The following is a 19,955-nucleotide window of genomic DNA, read 5'->3' as shown; positions in this document are numbered from 1 at the left end:
AGAGGGAAGGCTTCAGGAGGGGTTACAAAGCGAGGTCACCATGCAGTGGTGGCTCCTGTCCAGGGAGACTAACATATTTTTATAGTGGGGGTGCTGAAAGCTATTGAATGAAACTGTAAACTCTGTATGTGGTGACAGCCATGCAAGCAGTTGCTATTACTTCAAGCCAAGGGATGCTTCCACACATCTAGTTCCAGCATGCCTGATTCTGTCTCCAAAAGGCAGCTCCTCACTCTGCGCATTGTAACCTGCCCATAGGGTCACGGCACTATTCTATCATTGATGTAGGGGCAGCCAGGCCAAGCTTGAGAAACTCTGCTACTCCCTGTACCAGGTTGCAATGACACTCAGGCCGGCTCATCACCTGTATGCTAGAATGGGCAGACAGGCCCAGCCCCATGGGATGGGAGCCACCACTGCAGCATCAGTGCAGGGCTGGCTTATGTCCCAGCAGCCTACACCTTGGGGCCTCCCCTCCGCACCAGGCTGGGATGTGTGTTGCAGTGCCAGGTGGAGGGTGTGTGTGTGTGTGTGTGTGTGTGTGGTGCATGATTGTAATAAAAGACAAAATGCAGCTAGTTGGTCACTTTAGTAAAAAGTCTAGGAACCACTGATTTAAATTTCTGCCAACTTTTCCCCAGGATGCTGGGGGATAGATAACACACATTCCCTTCCTCTAACTGTCCTTCTCCTTTTGCCATCATGAATCTCCAACCCTACACAGAGTCCTCTGTGGAGTCTGAGGCCAGAGGATAGCGCTGCTGAGGCAACTTACTTCCACCAACTAGTTTTGTATGGAATAGGCAGGATCGAGGGGAGTTCCCATCTGCAATGCTGCATTTTGGCTTAAAAGATTTAACCAATGTTTTAAATTAACTGTCTCTCAAACAGAGAACCAGAAATTAGAATTCTAGGAAAATATCCATGGATGGGTATCATTGAGAAGATAACTTGAAGTTTTGAAGTGTGGTTGGCAATGGCAATCTATAATACTTAGCAACTAGTGCGATTCAGCAACAAGATATCAGAATTATCGGTGCTCACAGTAACACTCACTGTTCCTGTACTTTTGGGGAATGGCTTCAGTGGAAAATTGGAAATTGTTTTATCCTCTAACTCTTTTTAAGTTTGCATAAATCCAACTGGTAACTAGAAATTCAGGTTCTTAGTACCTAGAGCTCATACAGTTTGTCATGAATCTTCTATGAAAGTTCTCTGGCTTGGTGTATAAACCTGTAGAACTATGATACAGTAATATGAATTAAATCAAACCTGAGTGCTCACAAGAATTAAAAATTGTTGACTAGTCTTAGAGTGTTTACTGCACATGGATTGCTATTGCCAATGAATGAATTGCTATTGATTGATTGAGTATCTTGCTGGAGTCAGAGGACCAGATTCAGAGGTCAGTTATATCGGAACACTGTTGGCTTTAGTAAATTGACACTGTAACTGAGACCTGAATCTGGCACATTTTTCTCTCTCCCTAAACTCAATGTGTTTTTTGTTCCAAGAAATTTCCAGGTTTCATTTTTCTCCCCTGATACTTACATTTATGTTTACACATCTGGATTTACTAGGTGTACATATACTGCTGACCTAAAGATGAAGGTAATTTTTTAACCTGAATGTATTCATTTTCATTATGGTAGTCCTAAGTATTGACTCCAGAAAAAGACTCTAGTTATCTCCAGAAAAATTCCATCAATTACTTTTCAATTTTAGCTCTCAGATAATTTAAGAGGAGTTTTTATGGGGGCACTTATTACTGTGTACAATACAAATGTTACTTTTTTTCTCAGATGTGCATAAGCCCTTCAATCTGGGAAATAATGCAGAAGAAATGTCTTGTAGTCTGGGACTAAGGAGACTTTCTGTCAATTCCTGGCTCTGCCACAGATTTCCTGAGTTACACTGGACACATCACTTAATCCTTCTCTGTTGCTTCCCCATCTCTAAAGTGGAAGTAGCAATGTTTCCCATCCCACATGCCTGGTGTGAGGTTAAATGTGCTTAATAGATGCCATGGTGATGGAGGTCATAAAATGATCCCCATGGGCCAAAATATAGCCAGAGAATCACCATATTTTGATCTCTTCTACTGATAAGAGGGGCTATGTCTTTTTACTACATAAAAGGTTCTTTCTGACTTGATAAATAGTAATAAACATGAGGTGAACATTCTAGTCAAGCAAGGCAATTTGTAGTGTTCATAAGTTTTAATAGGTCAAAATAAACTCTAGGGGGAGTCTAATCTTAACTTGACCTGCTGACATGTGAAAACTACAAGATGACCTGTCAACACTTGGGTTTTACCTCTTGTTAGTTAACATGTATTAGCTAACACATGCTAGAACTCACTTTTTTCCTAGTGAAGACAAGACAAAACACTAATGAAACCACAGTCAAGCTGTCCTATAGTAGCTCAAGAGCATGGGTACCAACTTCAGGCATACTGTTAGGAAACAGGGCAAACCCCCAAACTGGTTGAGTTCTGCCCTTAGATTTCACCAACCAATATCAAGTGTAAACTCCTAAGGCACTGTAACAGCCTTAATATGGTTAAGATCAAAATACTCCTTTTGCCTTTGGAAAACCTTCCAATGCAATGTTACATTTCTTCCCAATAAAATTAACATGTGGTGCTGTCACTTTTTTATCACTAACAGCTGATTGTTTGGAGCTAAGCCTCATTCTTATCAACAACCAAATAATATTTTATGCTAAAAGATAATACTTGTGTAATACTTGAAAATTATAGAGGTTTGGGAGGGGTTTTTTTGGGGTGTGTGTGTGTGTGGGGGGGGAAGTGTGTGTTGGGGGGAGGAAATTGTCTCTGATGTAATTTTAAGCCAAAATTTGCATAAAATGACTATCTGGGTGATATAAGTAACATTTCTATTATACTTAATTCAGGCTGCGCTAGGTGATTTCATTGTGTGTATTATAGCAATTGGACATCTATATATAGAAGCATGTTTACAGGTTGGATTTCCATAAATTATTTTTGGAAAATCTATTTACATAACTAGGAAATACAAAAATCAAATGGCCCTGAGATTGTTAATATACGGTTTGTCAATTCTGCCTGCTATGAATGGAATTTCCTAAACTTTTTTTCCTGTTACAGATGCTAAACTTAGATTGTGAGGGAGCATGACATTCTTAAGTGTGGTGCTTGGTTACTTATTCGTGCAGTCCCCAAAGTGGGCCAATATTGCTTAAGTTTTAATTGAATAAGAATTTTTTTTGTAGCAAACAAACATGGTAAATGGGTGAGCAATTCTCAGTTAGGTCTGCTACATAGTGCAGGGTAGGTAGGGGCTATCCTTCTGGAAAAGTTGAGTTCAGTTCAAAATTCAGGCCAGTTAATTTATTTAAACTGGCTTACCAATTAGTACTAACTAGTAAGATGTTGGCAGGTTTATTCTTCAGTATTGCTGTACTAATTTTAGTTTCTTTTTTTTTTTTTTCTATTGACTTAGAGCTTGAAACTAACAGAAGATAGATAGTTGCAATTAAATTCTAACTTGTTCCTGTGTTTAGCCAGCAGGCAAAGTCAGTGTTTCCTATGAGCAATTCATGGAAGGCAATTAGCTGGTTTTGGTAATGAAAATCTACTATTTTTGTGGGGGGGCAGGTTAAACCTATATGGACGACTCTTCAGTCAGTATACAAACAGTAACACCAATTGTGATTACAAAGTGTAAATATTTTGGAGTTTTCAACCAAACTTGCTGTTTCAAAGTAATCTCTAGGGTCTATTTTGTCAGGTAAAGTTGAATTACAAATTCCATGTGGCTTAGTGCAACCTCTGACCATATGAAACTGTCTTTAATGGAGCTAGATCCTGCATTCCTCTTGGGTGATGTGTGCCTTCCACTCTCACTGGAATCAGCTGGGTCTGAGTGTGATCAGCATCTAAGGGAGTGCTCTGCATTTTGCAGAATTATTGAGTTTACCTCACATTTATGCATGACTGATTGCCACATGGAAATTGCAGTACAATCAATGCTTATATCAAATTAAATTTTGGCTAATTAGTTTGGGAAAGGAGTAAAACCTTAACATGATAGATAACTTCTGCAGTATGGAAAGAGTGAAAAGCCTTTTTCATTGGCCTACATTTCTGGAAACTGCTACATCCTTGGTGTGTGTGTGAGAAAGAGAGGATGATGATTTTTTTCCAGTATCTTTTTAGGTATCGACACTAGGTTGACTGATCTAATTCCCTGGGTCCCATTTGTTCCCCTTTTTCAAAGATGGGTACCATGTTTACCCATCTCCAGCCTTCTAGGATCTCACCCATCATTTATGAATTCTCAAAGATAATAGCTCTGAATTCCAAGATTGCTTCAGCTAGTTCCTTAAGTACCCTAGGATGAATTTCATCAGGCCCTACAGACTTGAATGAAATTCAGTGTATTTTTTTTAAAGCCCTGGCTCTTGGAGTCATGTGAATATATGAGAAGTTCAGCATTCTTTCTTTTATTCTGGTTTTAAAAGTTTCTTGCCATCATGAGTGAGAACCTTAAAACTGTGATCCCTAAACACTCAAACACCCAAATCTCATGACTTGTGGGGCTTTACTTATGATTCTGGGTCACTTGGGGTTGGCTGTATTGAAAGAGGAGGAAAACTACAGAGGAAGAAAAGTAAGAGCTCATAGAGTTGGCTGGGGGCTGAGCTGCTCCCTAGCTAGCTCAGCTCTGCAAGATCAACAAGTTGCAGCGCTAAGCTTTACAGTCCTCTGTTTCCATTAAGAGCAGGGGACCCCACTGGAATTTGCTACCTCTTAGATCTGCCCATGCTTTAATTACCATTAATGAAAACATGGATTATTATACATTATTAGGAAAGTGCTGTTCCATAGAATAAAAGATTTGCTGGTTAAAAATAGAATACCTATTCCTTTACAATGTGCTGTCATCTTTCTGAATCTCTATGGAAGCTAATTGGTATTTTAGGGTCCAAACAGATATTAAATAGCATATAGAGAATAGAACAGTGAGCTGGAGATTTGGTATTCTCTAGCATGCTGAAGAACAGTAAAAATGATCTTTTTTAAAAAAAAAAAAAAAAGATGCAGGACATTTCCTTTCAGGTAGAGAAATTCTCCTTTTGCAAGTGACTAAATAGTTGGAGACCTTTAAAAGCTTAATATGCTCTAGGGTTTGGTTCTATGTTAGATATTGTACAATAGTAGTGGGGGAAATTTTAACAATGTACAGTGCAATGTAATAGTATTTATAATGTAAACTCACTTATGTGAAGGTCTTAGAGCCCTGAATCCTTCAGATAAACCAGGTTTTTGGATGGGAAGATGAGCTGCTGAGAAATGTTAAGAGGGTTATCCCTCCCCCCCAGACATTAACACATTTTTTTAACGAGTATCATCAGCATGGAAACATGTCCTCTGGAACGATGGCCAAAGCATGAAGAGGCCTACGAATCTTTAGCGCACCTGGCACATAAATATCTTGCGATGCCAGCTACAACAGTGCCTTGTGAAGGCCTATTCTCACTTTCAGGTGACATTGTAATTAAGAAGTGGGCAGCATTATCTGCTCTGGAGGAAAATTCCTTCCCAACCCCAAATATGGAAATCATGTGGGCACCCTGAGCATGTGGGCAAGACTCACCAGCCAGACACCTAGCAAAGAATTCTCTGTAGTAACTCAGATCCCATCCCATCACAGGCCATTGGGCATATTTACCACTAATAGTCAAAGATCAATTAATTGCCAAAATCTCATCATACCATCCCCCCCATAAACTTATCAAGCTTAGTCTTGAAGCCAGATATGTCTTTTGCCCCCACTTCTCCCCTTGGAAAGCTGTTCCAGAACTTCACTCCTCTGATGGTGAGAAACCTTTGTCTAATTTCAAGTCTAAACTTCCTGATGGCCAGTTTACATCCATTAGTTCTTGTATCCCCATTGGTACTGAGCTTAAATTCTTCCTCTCCCTCCCTGGTATTTATCCCTCTAATATATTTATAGAGAGCTATCATTATCTCCCCTCAGCCTTCTTTTGGTTAGGCTAAACAGACTCTTTGAATCTCCTTTCATAAGATGGGTTTTCCATTCCTCTGATCATCCTAGTAGCCCTTCTCTGTACCTGTTCCAATTTGAATTCATCTTTCTTAAACATGGGAGATCAGAACTGCACCCAGTATTCCAGATGAGGTCTCACCAGTGCCTTGTATAACTGTACTAACACCTCCATATCTCTACTGGAAATACCTCGCCTAATGCATCCCAAGACTGCATTAGCTTTTTTCACAGCCATATCACATTGGCGGCTCATAGTCATCCTGTGATCAACCAATACTCCGAGCGCCTTCTCCTCCTCTGTTACTTCCAACTGATGAATCCCCAGCTTATAACAAAAATTCTTGTCATTAATCCCTAAATGCATGACCTTGCACTTCTCACTATTAAATTTCATCCTATTACTATTACTCCAGTTTACAAGGTCATCCACATCTTCTGGAATGATATCCCGGTCCTTCTCTGTATTGGCAATACCTCCTAGCTTTGTGTCATCCGCAAAATTTATTAGCACACTCCCACTTTTTGTGCCAAGGTCAGTAATAAAAAAATTAAATAAGATTGGTCCCCAAACTGATCCCTGAGGAACTCCACTAGTAACCTCCCTCCAGCCTGACAGTTCACCTTTCAGTATGACCCGTTGTAGTCTCCCCTTTAACCAGTTCCTTATCCACCTTTCAATGTTCATATTGATCCCCATCTTTTCCAATTTAATAATTCCCCATGTGTAACCATATCAAATGCCTTACTGAAATCAAGGTAAATTAGATCCACTGCATTTCCTTTATCTAAAAAAATCTGTTACCTTCTCAAAGGAGGAGATCAGGTTGGTTTGGCATGATCTACCTTTCGTAAAACCATGTTGTATTTTGTCCCAATTACCATTGACCTCAATGTCCTTAACTAATTTCTCCTTCAAAAATTTTTCTAAGACTTTGCATACTACAGATGTCAAACTGACAGGACTGTAGTTACCTGGATCACTTTTTTCCCTTTCTTAAAAATAGGAACTATGTTAGCAATTCTCTAGTCATATGGTACAACCCCTGAGTTTACAGATACATTAAAAATTCTTGCTAATGGGCTTGTAATTTCATGTGCCAATTCCTTTAATATTCTTGGATGAAGATTATCTGGGCCCCCCAATTTAGTCCCATTAAGCTGTTAGAGTTTGGCTTCTACCTCAGATGTGGTAATATCTACCTCCATATCCTCATTCCCATTTGTCATCCTGCCATTATCCCTAAGGTCTTCATTAAAGACTGAGGCAAAGTGTTTGTTTAGATATTGGGCCATGCTAGATTATCCTTAACCTCCAGTCTTGTGCATGTCTATTGATGTACAGGGTTTCTTTGCACTTCTCTTTTGATTTACAAGGTTTCTTCCACTTTTCATCTGTGAAACAAAAGTAACAAGAAGGATGTCCAGTAAAAATTATACATAATTAACAGATGTCAGTTCCCAATAGCCCCTTTATCTTACCATAAACCTTGAGTGATACTGATCATTTACATAATAAACAGTCTATACTTCATCATTTGTTTCATTCTGTATGTTGTTCTTTAGGGGACTCTGAAATAGCAAGCCCTCTGTCATCCATGCTGCTGTTCTGTACAGTCCCATCATGCAGAGACAAAGCAGCCTTCTCCCTCTTTCTCCTTTAAAAGCGATCATGCCCAATTACAAGTCACTGAGATGTCTGTGTAGTGTGTAATTTCTCACCATCACCAGTGGGTGCCTCTCTTGTTACTACTTATTTGGAACCTAAAATGTGGGACAGAGGTTGAGTAAAGCAGGAAAACAGATTGTAGCTGATGTGCTGAGCTTTTTATAGGTTTATTTAGAAGCAGGGAGGAGAAAATATGATAAATGTAGTTTATCTAGCTCCCTTAAATAGTGAAACATTTTATTCTCCTAATATTACAGTTGGATCCCAGTTTATAGCCTAGCTGCTAAATGATTAACATTTGTTGCTCTACATATTATATGTTAGAATTAAGACTACATTTCTCACTTTGTTCAAAGAATGACTTTGCCTTTGTACAGTTATCTTGCTGAAAACACTTGGACAAAGGACTGAGTATTGTAACCCAAGGAACATCATTGTGGCATAACTAACTTCCACATTTCAACTGCCAGCTCCCAGCTGATGAGCTGCCATGTGAAATATACTTGTTTTCATTGGTAGTGATTAGCCCCTCCCAGCTGGACCAATGTATAATGAAATGTGAATTAGAGCTGTTAAAACAAAGTTGAGACCAGTTCTTAGCAGACATACAGATGTCTCCACTTATCCTGTTTATTTCTGTAGCAGCTACACAGAAATGCCATAATTCTGCTGTCACTCTAAATAAAGGGGAACTTCTTAAAGGAATAACTTTTTATCCTCTCGAGAGAGAAATAACTCAGAAAATGTTTCAGAGCTGGCACACAACTTACTGGATATAGTAGGTCTCAGTTTTTGAAAAGTGGATTTTTATTTTTATAATAGGATTTCTAGAAACATTGAAAACATTTTTTCTTTTCAAATTGTTAAACTTGCAACTTCAAGAAAGTTGAATTTGGGGTTCTTTTTTTTGGGGGGGGGAGTATAAATTATTTTAAATTTAGAGCTTTAACTGAGATTATTTTGCAATGTCAACTGTGGTAGTTGAATTGGATAATCTTTCTCCAGAAGACACTGAGAGTGAAAATGATGCCAAGTCAGTTTTTAGTAAAGACAAATCCAATGAATTACATGCTGATTGCTGCAGTCTTAAACTTCACTCCTCACACTCTGCACCTGTGGGTAAGCTTCAGTTTTATTGATTTTTTTTTCCCCCTCCCCCACCACCCACAAGCTGTATTTATTTATGCATGTAATATGTGGAATAAATATAATATCTAATATGAATGTTTTTCATAGGGTCTTGTAATCAGCAGGTCTGAGTCTGAGTTCTTGTTTTAGTTAACATGTGTTGCTGTCAGGTGTATTTGTAGAAGAGGGTAGATCAGGTGCTAATTGTTTAAAAAATAAGGGGCTAGATTTCTTGTGTCTCCTAAGATCTGACCTACAGAGGCTGCAGTTCAGAGAAGGAGGAGAAAAGGTGGCAGTCACCTTTGCATCACCTGAAATATGGGCTGCTGAGGGGAATGAAACAGCCTTGACATAAGACAATAGCCTTTCCTGAGCTGTTTATGGGCTGTGCTGCAGTCCAGAATCTCCTTCGCACCAAGAGCTATGACTACTTGCCTGCCCTTTCCCAGAAAATCTCCACCATAGCAGAACTTTCAAGGGAAGATGCACTTAAAGTGGTTCTACATTGCTCCTGCACATGGGGAAATTCTCTCCTTGACCATTGTGGCTCATTGATAGGTTTTGTATGCTGCCTCAGAAGCACATAGTTGAATAGATCCCATGAAATGTGAACGAAATTATCAGCATGAATTTGAAATTTTTATTTCCTTGAAAATTCACTTGGTTGTGTCAAAATATATAGCCTTATAGAATACCACTAACACATTTGAGGCTATCTGTACTTAGATCTGTTGAAACATCTCCCCTATGCCCTTTAATACCTTCCAATTTATTCAAATGACTCTCATCTAAGAAATACACTTAAATACACTGTCTTCCTGTGGGCTACACCACAGTTTTCATTGTGTATTTTATCTCCCATGACTCACTGGGAATGCCTCTACTGGATTGTTTCCACCTGCTCTATAATCACTAGTAGCACAGAAAACAAACTAGTTAAGCATATAGCAGCTGAATATGAACATGGAGATGCTTTATCTTGGGGGGAGGAGCAATCCCAACTGGACAATGTAATTTTGACTTCACAAAAGCAGGTGAATAAGTAAACAAGACTGTCACTAAAAGTATTTTCTTAGCAATGAACCTCCTGGAAATTTGTGTAATTATCACTTTAAACATTCTAATTTTAATAAATATTGTCACGTACAATAGCCAGAATTAGCACAGTATGAATACTTATAAAGTGATGTTACCTAATTCCTTGCAAGCAAATCAGTTTGCTTGCTCCACATTTGTGTCATGCCCTTAGTAATTATTTCCTAATTATTTCATTTTCAGTCTATGAAAATATCAGTAAGGCCTAAATCTTGAAGACATATGCATGTGTTTAACTCTACAAAAAGCGGTAGTCCCCTTTGACTTCAGTGGGACTACTTGGGTGTGTAAATTTAAAACACACACACAAAAGCCTCTGCAGGATTGGAATCCAGTGTTCACTTCCTGCACTAGGCAATTTTACATTGCAATATTTTTAAGTGTGCAATATCATATGATGGAACAGCTCATGTTAGCCTAACTACTACTTTTCCTAACAGATGAAACAAGAACACTCTGGTTGAGCAAGGTAATTTGGCAGGTGCTTAAGTACCTTGATGAATTTGGGCCTCTGATGGTGATGCTGTCTCTCCAGTCTTCAACCCATTTATTTCCCAAATGTTGAAGGAAAAAGACAGGCCTTACAGCATGTCTAGATGGCTAGTAAGTTAAGGGGTTTTCTAAGAGACCATCCTGCTAGTAAATCCCTCACTTAAATCAAAGACACTCCAACATGAGTGCTCCTGATTGAAAGAGTGGTAGTATGAGAGAGCCAAGCTGGGTGAGGTAATATCTTTTACAGAACCAACTTCTGTTGGGGTATGTGAGAGAGAGAGAGACACTTAAGAGCTGCACAGAGCTCTTCTTCAGGTCTGGAAAAAGTAATCAGAGTATCATAGCTAAATACAAGGTGTGACAGGCTGTTAAGTATAAAAGATTAACATATGTTTCAGGAGACCAGTTAAAGTGAAGTGGACAACTAACTCCAATGCTGTCATAGGACAAAGGAGGTTTAGTAGGTTACAAATTGTTGTAATGAGCCATTGATTTTTGGTGTCTAGCAGTTATGAATGAAGTTCCCAGGCTCATCTTTCAAAACTGTTGTATAGGTTTTCTTTAATAACAAGAACTGTTAGGTTAGATAAAGAGTGATCACTTTGTGAAAAGTACAGGAGTACTTGTGGCATCTTAGAGACTAACCATTTTATTTGAGCATAAGCTTTTGTGGGCTACAGCCCACTTCATCAGATGCATGTAATGGAAAATACAGTAGGAAGATTATATATCTTCCTATTATATAGATATATATATATATACACACACACACACACCATGAAACAATGGGTGTTACCATACACACTAAGGAGAGTGATCAGTTAAGGTGAGCTATTATCCGCAGGAGAGACAAACAACTGTTTGTAGTGGTAATTGCTGGAAATGGGCCATTTTCATTACCACTACAGTTTTTTTTCTCCTGCGGATAATAGCTCACCTTAATTTCACAAATTTCAGAGTAGCAGCCATGCTAGTCTGTATCTGCAAAAAGAACAGGAGTACTTGTGGCACCTTAGAGACTAACAATTTTATTTGAGCATAAGCTTTCGTGGCCTATAGCCCACTTCATCAGATGTAGTGGAAAATACAATAGGAACATACACACACTGAAACAATGGGTGTTGCCATACACACTATAAGGAGAGTGATCAGTTTTTAATTTAACTGATCACTCTCCTTATAGTGTGTATGACAACACCCATTGTTTCAGTGTGTGTATGTTCCTATTGTATTTTCCACTACATCTGATGAAGTGGGCTATAGGCCACGAAAGCTTATGCTCAAATAAAATTGTTAGTCTCTAAGGTGCCACAAGTACTCCTGTTCTTTTTGCAGATACAGACTAGCATGGCTGCTACTCTGAAATTTGTGAAAAGTGTTTGCCAATAGTGATATGGTGTTCTTGTCCTATTTTCCTGTGTGAATTCACTTGAAAGCATAGTGATTGTTCAGTTTTACCCACATAGCTATTGTTGGGGCATTTGGTGCACTCGATGGGATACATCACATGTTGTGATAGGCATGTGTAGTGCCCATGGATCTTGAAAGGTGTGTTGGAGTTGTGGTATTGATCATCATAACAGTGGGGATATGTCTGTGGGTTTTGCATCTGTTCAGGAAGGGTCTGGTGCTGTTTTGAGTTGGTGGGTCCTGGTCTGTGCAGAAGGGTTGCCAACTGTCTAATCTCACAAACCTAAACACCTTTGCCCCACTCCATCCCCCCCCTCCCTCCATCACTCAGTCCTCCACCCTCACTTACTTTCACTGGGCTAAGGCAGGGGGTTGGGATTCAGGAAGGGGTGCAGGGTGCAGGCTCTAGGAGGGAGTTTGGGTACATGAGGTGGCTCAGTGCTGGGGTTGGGGTGCAGGAGGGGCTTTGGGGTGTGGGCTCTGGGAGGGGGAGCTGAGACAGGGCTTTGGGGTGCCAGGTGCAGACTCTGGGAGGGGGCTGGGGCAGGGGATTGGCTCAGGGCTGGGGCTTGAGGTGCAGGAGGGGTTAATGGGTGCGGGCTCTGGCAGGGTGGCGTTTACCTCCGGCAGCTCCTGGTCAGTGGTGCAGCACGGCTAATGCAGGCTTCTTGCCTGTCCTGGCTCCATGCTGCTCCCGGAAGTGGCCAGCATGTCCCTGCAGCCCCAGGACAGGGCAGGGGGCGTGGTGTGCTGCTGGTCTGCAGTTGCCATCCCTGCAGCTCCCATTGACTGCATTTCCCGGCCAATGGGAGCTATGGAGTCGGCACTCGGGGTGGGGACAGCATGAGACCCCCTGCCATCTCCACCCCCCCCCCCAAGGGCTGTAGGGTTCATGCTGGTCACTTCCAGGAGTGGTGCGGAGCTAGGACAGGTAGGGAGCCTGCCTTCGCCCCATTGTGCTCACAGACTTTTAGTGGCCTAAAATCTCCTGGTTTGGTTTCAGTAGTCTCCAGGAGATAGAACCTGATTCTGGGAGATTCCTGGTGAAACCAGGAGAGTTGGCAACCCTACTATGGACAGCTTGGTGATGTTGGGGGAGGGTTTGATTGAAGGCCAGAAGAGGGGGTTCATGAAATATTGTTCTATGATGTTTACTGCTCTGGGGGAGTGTCCTTGATTGGTGAAGGTGGTTTTAAGGGTGACAAGGTTTGTATCCCAGACTTCCTCCTCAGAGCATATTCTGTGGTATCTGAATGCTTGGCTATAGATAACAGATTTCTTGGTGCATCTGCAGTGGTTACTGGATCTGTGGAGGTAAGTGTGGTAAAATGGTATGTGGGGAAAAAATGGAGTGTGGGGAAACATGGGCAGTACAGCATAAAATAAAATGACAGTTCAATCTTTTTTCTTGATGTATCCATCCATCCAAAATTACTGATTTTATTCATGTAGTGATATTTCTGTATAAATCCGCTATGCATGAGTTCCCAATGCTTAAAAGTAGGAAATAACTTTAGCAACAGGTTTGTCCTTGTTGACAAACCTTGTCATTTCGAGGATGACCTTTGTGCATCATCAATAAGTGCTGCTACTTATCTTGGTGATCAACACAGCTACAACACCACAACTTATCAGTAACTTTTTATTTTTATTTTTGAAGAGTGGTGACTTTAATGCAATTAAAATCTCAGTCTCTTAGCCTTGTAAAATTGCTTTGTTTTGCTATTTATTTTACCAATATTTCAAAGAAGCAAACCTTCCATTATGAATGTTAGCATGAGCTGGCTGAGGTCTGAATGAAACTGTTTAAAAAAAAATCTTTGGCTTCCACTATATTGTTTCCTAAGAAACTTACACACGCTCAGCAATGGCCATTGATAAAAATAGATCTATTTTGGCTACAGTAAAATAACAGATCTGTTTTCTTAACACATAGGCTATTTCCAGGCAACCCAGATTCATACTCTGATGCAAAGTATCAAAACCCTGACAAGGACAGTCTTTAAGCATAATGCCAAATTTCCCAGATATGTACAATAAATAACCTGAATCTCTGAATCTGGGGGGAAAAAACACATTTGGACTTCAATCTTGCATTTGGATCTGGTAGTGCTGACCTCTGCATTCATACATTTACAGTGGGATGATACAGGGGTCTGCCTTAGTAGATCCTGAAGCAGGATTGGATTGGAGCCTTGCGGTCCTACACACAATGTTACACACTTTTCTTCTTCAATCGATTTAGGAAGAAAAGTTGAATTACTTCACAAAGCACCAGTAAGTACAACATATAACATGCACTAGGGGTATGTTGGTAAGATACAATTATGGACACAGAACTAACATTAAACCCAGCATAGATGACAGTAATTTCTCCTGTATGTTTGTGACACGTTGCCCCTATATTCAGTTGTGTTGTAGGGGATTCCTGGTTGAAAGCAATCTGTTCTCCAGTCCTTGAATCTAGAACTTTAATGATACTGTTTTTCTGAACAAAATACAGAATTGAATGTACAGAGGGCACCAGTTAACAAAGCAGCAAACATTCCTCCACTACTGACAGCTTAATTTTATTACAGTGGGTTATAGCCCAAATGGCAAAGAGGAAATGCTACAAACAGCATGATGAAGTAAGATGCCATACTGCAGTAAATGTTGGTTGGTTGATTTGAGCCCAGTGTAGACATCGGTGTGCACAAGATTTCTTCGAAATGGAAGGTGCCATAAGTCAGAATGTGAGATGCATCCATTTAGAGATCCTGATTTTGGAAAGTATTTAAGCATGTGCTTAAGCTTGTCCCTGTTCATGTGCCTAACTGGGGTTTAAAAGTGTGCTTACATGTTCTCCTGTATAAGGACGTTTTCTTGATTTGGGTCAGACCTTTCAGTTCAAGGGGAAGTGGAATGTAGTTAAAAAGTAGAGTTGGTCTGAACATTTTCTAAAATTCCTGTCTTCTGTGTTTTTTCATGCCTCTAAGTTGTGTCCCCCGTCCTGCAAACACAACTCAGTTATGGATGTGCATAGGTGTTGTCAGAATCAGGGCCATATTCCTTAAGCATGGTGCAAATAAAATCTTAGATTATGAAAACGGAAGGAATTTTAAATATATAATTACCAATTTTCTACTATATAGTGTAGTTGTAGCCATGTCAGTCCCAAGATATTAGAGACACAAGATGTTGGTGAGAGAGAAGCTTTCCAGCCACACACAGGTCGTCTTCAGGTCTGGGAAAAGTACTCCCAGCATCACAGCGAAAATGCAAGATGGATCAGATTGTTTAGCATAAGTAGTTAGCACACACTGTAAGGGATCTTTCAAGGTGGAGTGGCCCGTTAACACTTCTGCAATAGTAGGACAAAAAAGTGGGGGATAGTGGGTTACAGATTGTAATAAATCATAAATCCAGTGTCTTTGTTCAGTCTGACTTATAGTGTCTAACAAAGAGTAATGAATTCGAGCCCCAAGGCATGTTCAACAAGGACAAGTGCAGAGCTCTGCACTTAGGAAGGAAGAATTCCATGCACTGATACAGGCTGGGGACCGACTGGCTAAGCGGCAGTTCTGCAGAAAAGGACCTGGGGATTACAGTGGACAAGAAGCTGCATATGAGTCAACAGTGTACCCTTGTTGACAAGAAGGCTAACAGCATATTGGGCTGCATTGCCAGCAGATCAGGGGAAGTGATGATTCCCCTCTATTCGGCACTCGTGAGGCCACATCTGGAGTATTGCATCCAGTTTTGGGCCCCCCACTACAGAAAGGATGTGGACAAATTGGAGAGTGTCCAGCGGAGGGCAATGAAAATGATTAAGAGGAGAGGCCAAGGGAGCTGGGCTTGTTTAGTCTCAAAGAGTGAGGGGGGATTTGATAGTAGCCTTCAACTACCTGAAGGGTGGGTTCCAAAGAGGATGGAGCTAGGCTATTCTCAGTGGTGGGAGATGACAGGAGTAATGCTCTCAAGTTGCAGTGGGGGAGGTCTAGATTGGATATTAGGAAAAACTATTTCACTAGGAGGGTGGCGAAGCACTGGAATGGGTTACCTAGGGAAGTGGTGGAATCTCCATTCTTAGAGGCTTTTAAGGCCCAGCTTAAGTTTTTAAGGCTGGGATGACTTAGTTGGGTTTGGTCCTACTTTGAGTAGGGGGTTGGACTAGATGACCTCCTGAGATGACCTCTCTTCCAACCCTAATCTTCTATGATTCTATGTCTCTTTAAAGTGTTGTGCAGGTTTCCTTTGAGGATGAGGACTGAGAGATCAGATAGAGTAAAAAGTGTTCACCCACAAAACATTGTGGGTTTTTCTGTTTTCCTATGTGAGCTCATTCAAGAGGGTACTGATTATTTGGTTTCACCCACATAGTTGTTGTTGTTGGGGGAGGGGGAGCATTTAGTCCACTGGATGAGGTATACACATGATAGGCATGTGTGGGATCCATGGGTCTTGAAAGGTGTGTTCTGGGGGGAGTGTTTGTTGTAGCAGTGGAGTCTGTCTTCAGGGTTTCCATCTGTTTTTCTGGCAGGCTCTGATGCTGCTTAGAGTTGATGTGTCCTGGTCTATGGAGAACTTGCTTGCTTCTGATGATCTTGGAGAGGTTGTTTGAAGGCCAGAAGAGGAGATTCAGGAATGATTTATTTCAGGATGGGGTTTCCATTGAGTATGGTTTGTAGTTTTTTGATTATACCCCATAGGGGTTCTAGTGTGGGCTGGTAGGTGACAACTAAGGTGGTGCAATTGGGGGAGGGGCGGGCATTATTTCTGTACTGAAGCAGGTTCCCTCAGGCTATTTGGGTGGCCTTTTCCATGATGTGATCTACTTCTCTGGTGGACTGTCCCTGTTTGAAGGCGTTTCTACGTATGTTAAGGTGTATATCCCAGACTTTCTTCTCAGAGCATATTTTGTGCAGCATATGCATGCTTGGCTGTAGATAACAGATTTCTTGATGTGTTCGGTATGATTACTGGATCTATGAAGGTAGGTGTGGTGATTCCTGGGTTTCTTGTTTTTCTCAGGGGTTCTCTCTCTCTCTCTCTCTCTCTCTCTCTGCCCCTCTTCTTCCCACACCCACCAGCAAAGCAAAGCGTCCAAATAGTGCTGATCTGTGCATAGGGGAGTTACTGGTTGTTGTGGTGTGTGTGTGGGGGGGGGGGGGTTTAAATGAGTAACCCCATGTTAGGCAGGGCTAGAGATTCCCACTTGTTATATTCCGGAATTAAAAAAAAGCAGAGTGAAATAACAAATCAGGTTTTCTTTAAATATACATTATGTTAAAAGAAATATCCTCTCAAAAAGATCCTTGGACACTGCTCCATCCCTTTTGCATTATTCATGTAGTACAATGAGATACAGAGCTGCACTGATAGGGAATTAGTAATTCCCTTGGATAAGGGACTCCCTGGAAGATATGAAGTTGGCATAGCTGCCTAAATGCTACTTCCCACCCTCCCCCAGTGTAGTGAATGTACTGGGAATGAGGCCAGAGCATGCTTTGTTTCAGCCAGTCTGGACGAGCAGAATAGCTTCAGGTTAGAGTAGACTCAAGGTTCTTATAACTTGGGGCTGCACTCAGAATATGTACATAAAACAGAACAGGAAGGGACTTCCTGGATAGTCCATTCCCCTGATATCACAGGCAACTCCTTCATGTAATCCTCATCAGAAACTTGTCAAGGTCTATCTTAAAACTAGTTAACTTGTTTGCCCTACTACTCCTTATTGGAAGGCTGCTCCTGAAATTCATTCCTCTGGTGGTTAGAAATCTTCTAATTTTTAGCCTAAATTTATCCATAGCCAGTTTATACCCATTTGTCCTTGTGCCAACACAGTTCATTAGCTTCAATAGCTCTTCTCTTTCTGTGGTGTTTATCCCTAATGTATTTGTAGAGAGCAATCGTATCTGCTCTCAGCCTGTTTTTTCTAGGGTAAATAAGCCAAAATCTTAGTCTCCTCTCATAAAATAGACTCTCAAGTCCTCTGATCATCCTTATATCCTTTTCTGTTCCTGTTCCAGTATGAATTCATCTTTCTCATCTATCTTGTACGTGGGTGGCCAGAATTGTACATAGTATTCCAGATGAAGTCTGAGTGCCTTGTACAATGTCATTAATACTTCACTATGTCTACTGGAAATACCTTACTTGATGCATCCTAAAATTGCATTTGTCTCTTTCACAGACACATCACACTGGTGATTCAGTCATCCTGTGATCTAGTATTACACCCAAGTCTTTCTCCTCTCTTTTGTTTCTGATTGAACTCCTAGCTTATTGTAGAAAATTTTATTAGTCCCCAAGAGCATTACCTTGCACTTTGTACTATTGAATTTCATCCTGTTTTTATTACTCCAGGGCTCAAGGTCATCCAGTTCTTCCTGTGTTTTATATTCCAATCTTCCTCTGAATTGACAATAACTCTCAACTATGTGTCATCACAAATTTCATTAGCACACGCCTACTTCTTGTGCTAACATCATTAGTATGTGGAATCAAAGGGGAGAAAGGTGAGAGAGCCATCTGTGTCTCCCCTCCCCTTCTCTCTTCGTGTTCACCAAGTGAATCTCAGGTGCACCTGATGATCTAGACCTAGGTCTGAACAAATGTTGTTCCCTGAGATCACCTATATAAACTTTCAACAAACTCAACATTTTGTGTCCTCTGAAATATACAGATCTCAATTTAGCATTCTAAAAACCTCTTACAAGAGAGCCACATCTTCAGTGACATAAGAATTAAATTATTTGATTCCTGATTAAATGTATATTTAGAAGGTGGGATTTTGCCTTTGTATGGAATATTTACTTTGGTGAAATGGAAATATCTAAGAAGAATTTTACTTAATAGATGAGTTACTTACAATATATTTTATTAGACTTTGTGATGGTTAGATTATTTCATAGTGCAAAGCCACACTGCTGCCACCTGTAAATGTCCTTTAAACTGAAAATATGTCTATTATTCTCTGAAGACTGAGTTAATCCTGTTTATTGAAAATTGCCTAAATCGCTATTCTTCAATTCTCCCCCTGAGTTTGTGGTAATTTTCTCATTCACTTCTTCTGAATCTTGAAAACAGCTTAGATGAAATTTATATCCTGGTGTGCAAGGAGTTACATACACAACTGTGAATGGTAGCTATGCATGTAATCATCTTTGTGCCACACTGACAATTCATCCTAATTGTTCAATCGTGCTGCTGTGATATAGTGCAAGAAAGAACAAAGCTGATGTACTAGGAGTTGTTGCTGTTAATTAAAACACAATTTTAGGTCCCAGTCTTGAAATGAACTCTGTGCAGGACCAGAGATAAATTCAGGATCAGGACCTTAGACTCCAAGGGCTTCATTCTCATTACCCTTACTCCAGTTTTAAAACTGTGCAACCCATTGGCTTAACTTGTAATTTACAACAAAAGATCACAAGAAAATATCTTCCTCTTCATTCCTTCCTAGGGAGAACTGACAGGACAGCTTCAGTGAGGAAGATCAATATTAGGAAAATATCTCTCTACTTATGTGGCCATGAAGACAAGGCTCATTGAAAAGCCACCAAGAGAAATAATTAATTCAGTGGCAGAGTAGAGACATAAGTTATTAGCAATCTCCTACCTTCCACATACATTGTAATGTATTTCATTATTTCTGATGGATAACAGAATAACTATAGATTACTTACTGAGCTGTTGTCATTTTTAATTCTTTCTTGACCTTGGAGGCCAAACAGAACTGCTCTATACAATTTGTGTCAAATCCTGTTAATAGGGGACTATAACACGTGAAATAAAACAAAGGTAGACTGTTTTTCCCAAACTAATATATTTAATATACTTCCGCTTTATAAATTACATTGGCATCTGCTGTAGCTCTTGGTAGGGGAAGGCAACTCAGTGGTGCTCAGATCTGGAAAAACTGGAGTAGAGTTTATGCTGCAAAGTCTCAACAGTGCTAACACATCAATTACTCTGGCATGGATCAGCATTGTAGTTAGTCATCCTAAAGGTTCACTGTGTGCTGCTAGTGTGAAATCCTTGTTCTTTGTCTTTCTATACTAAAAGTTCATTTTATTTTTAAAAAAGCCCACAGTAGGCCCATAGCCAAATAATAATTGAAA

At 40.3% G+C, this 19,955-nt stretch overlaps 1 protein-coding gene across 1 annotated transcript in view; it reads left to right on the top strand.

The window, feature by feature from the left end:
* The first annotated feature begins 8,753 nt into the window (after positions 1-8,753).
* Positions 8,754-19,955, top strand: part of ANO3 (anoctamin 3) — a 348,638-nt gene continuing 337,436 nt past the window's right edge. Inside the window, exon 1 of the mRNA XM_054026242.1 lies at positions 8,754-8,841. The gene's annotated coding sequence lies outside the window, so the exon portion shown is untranslated. The remainder of the gene's footprint in view (positions 8,842-19,955) is intronic.

The sequence above is a fragment of the Malaclemys terrapin genome, chromosome 4 (assembly GCF_027887155.1).
Source record: "Malaclemys terrapin pileata isolate rMalTer1 chromosome 4, rMalTer1.hap1, whole genome shotgun sequence".
NCBI classification, from domain to species: Eukaryota; Metazoa; Chordata; order Testudines; family Emydidae; genus Malaclemys; species Malaclemys terrapin.
This window is presented reverse-complemented; position numbering and strand designations above follow the sequence as displayed.